An 8,649-nucleotide genomic window follows, 5' to 3' on the forward strand; every position below is an offset into this window, starting at 1 on the left:
AGTTTTCCCTCTTAACCGATGGTGTATTTTAATGATTCAAGGCGATTGCTGTTGTGTTATTAAGAGTTTTATAATTAGGTTTTCCACTCAACGCCCCCGTGGGGTCCTTTGGTACTGATATTAAATTACAAATTCAAACGACTCGAGATAAAAAAGAAAACATTTCTTCATTCAATTCAGCATTTTGCAAAGTTAAAACGAACCATTATAATTCGTTAATAGTTGGTTTATAATATTATTAAGTTTTATGTCTAAGTTTTTGGTGTTAAAACTTTAACTACTTATTATTCTTTTCTCTTTTTGTCTTATCAGCGAAATCGCCTAGTAGAGGGCTTGTAGGGTAAGCTGATACTCGATTCACATCTGCCTATAGCAAATGTCTTATATAATTTGAACGTTTAACCCTAGGAAAGTCATGGTCAGCAAATCTTGTTAGTGGAAATTCGCTAGTAAGGCATTTATATAGTAGTCTGTGTTACATTTGATTGGGTCAAAAATGTGATTTAAAAAATAACGAGACGTGCTATAATAGCTCTAGGACCAGATTCGTGTACAGAAAGAAAAGCCAGTAAAATATGATAATAGAATAAGGTAGTTTCGCCTTATTAAAATATTATTTTTTTATGTTTTCAAAATAATTTTATGGATTTTGTAAAAAAAGGAACTATACCTAAGCTAAAAAAAGCACTTAAACGAATTAAAAAAATGGAATAGATATTATATGGTCAATTATAGGAATTATTCTTGTTGGCTAATACTTTGTGTGTAATGATATCCTGATATCATTCACCAGTGTGTCATACTTTTGAATTTGATCTAAATATTGTCTTTGGTCTTGAATATTTTTTCTGTGTAGACTTTCTTTAATATATTTAGAGCTTCTTAGCATCATAGTATCAACTTGAAAGCCAATTCAATAATTGTACATTATTTTGGAACCAATTCAATGGTCGCCATACAAATGTCATCTGAAAGAATTGTAATGTCAATAATATGATTGTAATTGTATTTTTAGTATTAGAGTGGATAGGATTAGGATTGGTCAGCTGTCTGTCAATAATAATATTTGCTACCTTTGTTTGCCATAATATAAATACCATTGGCCATTGTTCTTTCTTATCAGAGTCTCGATTATAAAAAGATGCACTCAGATAAATTATTTGACATCATGTTTTATTCTGGGAAATTACACTTTTATTCCTGTATCGTTTTCCACGGAAAACTGTGTTAATAATAGCAGTTATGGGCTATTTTATTTTTGAAAAAACAGATATTTTTGTAAATTATAATACTTGTTCAATAGTATTAAACTACTCCAATGGATATAGGTATTTTTAGACCAAGCCGGCTTATGTAGACGGGAAATCGTATTTCTGTTTTTCCTATATTTGCCGGCCATATTTGTAAAATTAAATACTCTTCCATTCTCTCTTTTGCAAATATGAAAATCCGAAAGGACTTTCGCCGCCGGATGTTAGTGTAAAAATATAGTAACTATTTCAGCAAATAGGACTACGTTGGCCGGATGTGAAATGCGAATAAATATTAACCTTTATACGATTTTGTATGCGTTTTAATATGTTGACTATAAAGACAAACATTTGTTTATATATTTTTATTACCATGTTAAATATACTATAAAAATGTTTATTTTTATTGTTTTTATAAGTAAGTTTTTCTCGAAAAACAAATGAGAGTTTTTTATTTTGTGTTTGTGTACTTAAAATGTTTTATATAATAACTGTACTTTTTACATAATATTTATCGAACACAATTTTAAACAGTACTACATTTAAACTTTAACGATTTTTTTTACCAAACCCCCCTAAAATTTTCTAACACTCAACAATTACAAATTACCTCAATTTGATTTAAATCAAAGATAATGGTTCATATATTTTTTATGAACGGGATGAAAATGTGTATTGTTTTAATTAAAATATTATCGTGATTTGTTATTTTATTATTAAAGTATAGCTCTTAATTTATTATAAATAACGTCGAGGTATAAAAAAAAAATATACATCTATTTCGGCATTAACTTTTTTACTTTTAATACACATTATCTTTTTAGAGACCAAAATAAAACTTAAGCGGGTAGGTATTATTTTCATTGAAAACAAAAGAAAATGCCTACTTTTTTTTTATCAGACTGCCGTGTAAAGGTCACACCCTTATCCAAACCACCATAATTTTATAATATTACAAAAAACATGGACGAACATTTTTTCAAAAAGAACAATTACAAAATTGCTATTATTTAAAGAGACATTGAGTGTCTTACTTTAAATGGCGGCGATTCCACAATTTATTATAGTTAAAATAAATTGTACTTTATTTATGAGAACATTTACTGAAACCCTAAATTTATATAATATCGTTGGGAGAATAATAAATGTATCTTTCAATTTAATTTGAAAAAAAAGAAATGTTCCACTCCGAACCAGATGCAGCATTAAATTATCGAACGGAGTACTTATACTGATTAATGTTGTCTCACAACAATAATTATAAATTATACTTAACTGTTTGTACAAATTATAAATGGCTTTTCGTAGGGTTTAATGGCGTACGTTTAGACGCAAAAGTCGTTTTCCTTCTTACTCTCGAATGTCTACATATTAAAAGTACACATTTGTGTAATCGCTTATGTAATCGGTTTGATCTATGTCCGAGACTACATTGAAATGTGCTGCACAAACGGTGATGAGAAATGTTGGTGGGATTTTGAAATTAGTAATAATTGACTGAACACTTGGACTGGTCTAAGACTTTTTAAGCCATTAAAGTTTAAACTTTGGAGCTTTGGAATATACAAAAAAAAAAAATGAATACTTACTAACATTATAATATTGTATGATAACATAATATTTTGTTCAAAACGAGTAACTACAAAATTTCAATTAATAAAATGTTGAGTGTCTTAATCCTTAACGAATCACCCTGTATTTATATGGCAAAGAAATCATCTTATCCGGGTGGTATATTGGTCTACAGGGTAATTCTATAATTTTTACTGACCACGCCTCTCAGTAGAAGGGAACGGATGAAATTGTTCGAATTTGTCTTTGTCACACTTTTTTCGTGGGTTTCTTAAACCAAAGCGCTATGCTATGTACCAGACACCGACCGACAGTATCAGTTGAAATGTCTGTGTTTCATGCTGGTACCATGAGAATAGCGGTACTTTATTTTCCTTATCTTACATTTAAGAAGTCCGATAAGTGAATGACATTACATACAGTAACAAAGTTTTTTTTCTCTTAGTGTTTAAAACGCTAAAGAACAATACAAATGTTTAAGGCGGACGATGGAATTAAACTTTTCGAAATCCAAACCGATGGAAAATAAAGATTAAGAGATCTCCACTTTAGATGTGGAGCTTTACCTAATCTGGTTGGAATAGTATATAGTATACACTCAGTGGTGCACACGTTGCCCCAAAGTAAAATGTAACCTCATAGCAATAATTTTTGAAACTACATATTTTACAAGATTTTAAAAACCCAATTTTCTAGTTAAAGAAAAAAGACAATGCAAGATCACAGGCCTTTAGGGATTACTATAGCGGAAAGAGATAAAAATAATTTTCAAATAAACGCTTCGATATGAATCGCTGTAGATGGTAGAGATACAAACATCAACTGAAAGCATTGTAATGATAATAATGGACTAAAATAATATATTTTTAGTATTAGGGTTGATCGTTTGTCTATAATAATTTGTTGTCGTTGTTTTCCATACTATATCGAAACTAACAACACGATAAAACTATTCTTATACCCATTGACGGCTGAGTCACTCTCATACAGCGGTATAAAAAAAATAACTACAGTCAATTTTTAATTTCCCCCTTTTTTTGGGTGGTTTGTCTAATATAAAATAAAATAAAAGTTTGTCGATAGGTTTTGGAAAAAGATCTAGATGCTCTAAATCCACCTTCAGTTTAATTTTCATATAATAAGACTTAAAACTACACCGAAAAAAAGTGAGATAATGTAAAAGGGAAGGAAAGGAGGTGAACTTTTTGCATTTTCTACATGAAAAATTTAGTTAAGCTGTTTAGTTTTAGCCGTTTAGTAACGAACGGGAATTATCAAAACAGAAAATAGTCGATAGAGGAGGTTGGCGAGATTATCCAATTATATACTAAAATATATAGAATGAGAGATCTCCCTCTCTTTTGAAGATAACATTTCTGAAAGTAGCATATTTTATTTTTCTTGATAAAAAACAAAACATAAAGGTATAATGGTTTCAAACACAAGCATTAATCATTGTTCAATACTTAACGTTTTATCAGTATGGCATTATAAATAAATAAATAAAAAAAAAAATCCTAAAAAATGTAGTATTAAAAGAATAAGCTAAGTGAATTTATTATTATTATTATATATTTTTTACATAATACCGTACACAATGAGTTGTATTCAACCGAATCCTCGCCGTAAGTGCTCTTTCAGAGCTTTGGATTGTGTTTTGCGCTGTATTGTGTTTTAATACCATATTGCTTCGCCAACCACAAGCCACCTGATGTCTCTCTGAAGATTTAATTATTTTTTCAAAACGCATTTCTCTCTGTAGACGTGTCGGCGGAAAATAATTTTATTTTCCAATATTTTAATATTTTCGTGCAAAACACATGCCTCCGAGACGGATTGGTGCTAACGCAAACTTGGTAAATTTATAAAGCTTGCTAAATCTAATATTTCAATAAAAAAAAAAAAGTTTATAGTTTTATTCAAAAACAAACAACCGTTCAATAACAAGATTTTATTAATTATTTATCAAATAAAAAGCGTTATTAAGTCATAAGACCGGGAGTTTTGTAGTTTTATGGTATAATCAAATGTAAAGTAACAATTATTATACACGCCCGCCATTGTACAAGTCGGCTTAACTTGATGAATATGTTTTGATTTATTGGATTTGATTGGTTTAATGACCTATTTTAACGACCTATAAAAAGACTTGGAGAAGCCTTAAGACGAGTCAAGTCTAGGTACCACGAAAGCTATTTGTGCGACCAATAACTGTGTGCATCTATTTTTTTCAAAACAAACAATAGTATGTCTTTCTTTTGTGTATGGACAATTATTTTGCCATAATGTTATGGTTAGATAACTTTAAGCTGTGAAATTAAAACATATAAAATAAAATAGCTTTAGTATGTACCGATTGTATTTCATAAAGCTTGTGTTACAAAGGCTCAAACAATAACTCTCTGGTGGCTGAGCCAAAAGGAACCGTGAAAGTCGAAATGCAATTTGAAACTAAATACATCTAATACGAAAATACCGGATTTCAACAGGAACAATAACATTTTTAGAACCCTGATTTTATTTATCTGAAATCTAATAAAATGTTGATTCTAATTACTTCAGAAAAAAAACATATTGATACTATTTCTTTCCCATTCATTCTACCTACCTCACTTTTGCTGAAAAAAGAGAGACATATCGACCTTAATATTAATTAAGGGTAACTCATATTAGCATAGAGAATCTCGAAGGAGTTTCTGGAACGAAATTGTGTTTTTTTTTTAAATTTACGAGTTCTCGTGTTGTCCTTAGGGACCATACTAAAAGATCCTCGTCTAAACAACACAAGGAGTGTCAATAATGATCTTTGAGGAGTTTGTGATGTCTGCATAGAATACATTTCTACGTATTGGTCACTCCGCGTTATCGTGTCCGTTTGTATTATGTCATTTTCCAACAATGATAATAAAATGTAACCTCCGGCTGTGTAGTAATATATGTAGTCTGGGAAACGTTTGGTTTACACTGTAATGGCCGAGTGACATATTCTGTACTTATAGTACGAAATATAAAGACATCACGACGTTTTCCCTAAGTATTCCCGGAAAGAAAATCGATAGAGTATTTGATTCGTTAAAGATAACACACATACGTTGGTGGTTTCTTGAAATAATTGCTTTGTTACAGTTGTGTTATTTTGGAAACATTTTAGTCAATGTTATTTTACAGTATTAGAACATAATATTCAAATTTTAATCTCTAGTGATAAATTCTAGAGTCTTATCAACTTTTAAAACTTAAATGAAAACTATTAATAAAAATGTGTAGTCAACGTTCCCAGTCAACATTTTCGGCAAACTATTCTTTATTAAAAATGGTAATTGAATATATTATGCGTTACCATTGTTAAAGTTGATAGAACTCTGGAAAATAATAAAAATATTAAAATTAGAACACGGTAAAATATCATAAACCGAAGTGTCTCCAAAAAGAAACGCTACAAAATTGCAGTTGTTTAAAGAGAAAATGAGTGACTTGTCCTTAATGATTTACCATGTACAAAGTCGTTTTACCTGTGTAGATATTTTTATATATTATGTATAATTATAAGTAATTTTTTTTCTTGTTTTTGTATCGCACCCGTCAATTAAATTACAATGTACCCATATTATTATCCACACGGTATGTGCGTTTGAAAATTATTTTTTCCCTTTATTCATAATTGTAGGTTGTATATTATATTTTTCAACATCAAAACATTTTTTAGCTTCCTCCCTTGTATGCTAAACAAGTACTTTAGACTTGGTTTTTTCAAATGGGAACTTGTGTTTTTTATTCCATAGAAATATAGTCAAAATGTTAGCGTTTTAATTTTTTAATCTGTTCGATTGTTATGATTTTGTAAATCTGTTACATTTCCCCATTATAATAATTGTCATGTATTTTTTCCATAAACCAGTAGTCGTCACTGTGTTTGAATAGATGGATACAAACCGCTCAAATATTTTCAAATCTCAAAACATCAACAACATAATGAATTGTATAGGCTACTGTAGGTTTTGGGAAAAGAGAAGACATATGACAATTATTATGAGGGGAAATGACATAGCAAACGCTAACTTTTTTTTTTATTTCATCAATGTTTTGCCTAAATATTTATGTAATAAAAAATATACGTTTCCATTTGAATGAAAAAAAGTCCATACTTGTTAAGGGATGAAGATAAAAACTTTATAAAGGAGGTTATAAGTGTATGAGTATAGGAAAAAAATAACTTTCAAAATATTCATACTTTCTGAGAAAACAAATGTCTTAGATCAGATGGATGTACGGCGTATTACGACGTGGAGGCGTTGTTCGAGAACAATAACGGTCAAAAAAATAAAAAAAACCATATCAATTCATTGTGTATTGTGAAAAGTTTATGAGCTTTGGCATGTAGGATTTTTTTTTTAAACCGTCAATTTTTTATCATCCGCAAAGACGTTTCCGTCGCGTTTCGCTATACCGAGCACGTCTACGCGAATTTCACTGCAATCCAATGACCATTTTTTTTTTTTTTTTAAAAACCCGATAAGATATTGTTATTACTATCTTATGAGCAAATAAAAAAAAACCTATATTATCGAAGCGCTGTCGTATTGGAAAACAAATAATAATAATAATAGGAACAATAAAAAATTCCGCTACAACATTTATACGAGTCCGTAATACATAATGTATTATTTTGCGTTGCACTAATACACTTTGGAGTTGTATTTTATTTTTTGTTTTGTCTACCCTGAATAAACCTCTCACCACTGGCTGGCTAAAATAAATTGGACGGATTCCAAACGACACGAACCCAACAAATTATATGGCAAACAACAAACAGACGAATACTATTTAACATGCATTTTTAAAATCGTATATACTTGGGAGTGTATATACAGGATGATCCAACAAACGCGAGACAAACACTTTCTGCGAAAATAATAAATTGTAGTCTTTTGGGACACTTTAAATAATATATTTTTACATCGACGAGCAATGGATAAAATATGTTAACCGTTTGAGACTACTTCTAATTGGCTTATTTTTCGCTTAAAATAATATACAGGTGACCCACAAAGAGTTGACAAATTAAATAACTTTTGTTCTAGTGAATATTCAAAAGATTAAATAGTAACCACGTTATTTATTGCACTTAACAGTTTTACTATTTAAACATTTTTTTTTTTTAATATATAAAAATCTCGTTTTCTGGACATTTTCCGTACTTTGGTAGTTACAGTATACTTTATAAAAAAAAAAAAAGTACGCTTTAATGGGGGAAGTTTAACCCTTCTACAACCTTCCACCTAGTTTAGCCTACGATTAAAATATTAATTTCGACCAAATGATTAATTTTAAAAAATAATAATAAAAACCACAATTAACAAAAATAAATCACCATCATCTCTATTGCTATATTACTCATGCGATGCCGTTATCGTTTTTTATACATTTTATTATACAAAATCACCCCTTCTCTGTTTTTCCTCCCTCTCCCCTGTATCCTCCCTCTCTTCCCTTCCCCTCTTACGTTCTTGTAATGGGAAACGATGATCGCACCCTAATACCGACCATGGTCTCGATTTCTGTACGACTGAAACGATATGGGATTTTTTTTTCTATCTACATATAACTTTTTTTTTTGTATTTATGTATATATATATATTATTTTCGACGATATCGTTCGTTATTATATTTTTATTTCCACTGAATTATTGAACGTCAAGCCAATCAAACGGTATAATTTGTAATATATTGGCGTCATGATGATTCGATCCGAAATGTGATAATATTTTTATCCGTTTGACGTTGAAATGCATACTAAAATACCACACCGTCAAATATTTATTATATA

Source organism: Adelges cooleyi, unplaced genomic scaffold (assembly GCF_023614345.1).
Source record: "Adelges cooleyi isolate 19-005CV unplaced genomic scaffold, UGA_ACOO_1.1 ACOO_flye_CR_arks_rails_tigmint_CR_PRNA_247, whole genome shotgun sequence".
In the NCBI taxonomy this organism is placed as follows: domain Eukaryota; kingdom Metazoa; phylum Arthropoda; class Insecta; order Hemiptera; family Adelgidae; genus Adelges; species Adelges cooleyi.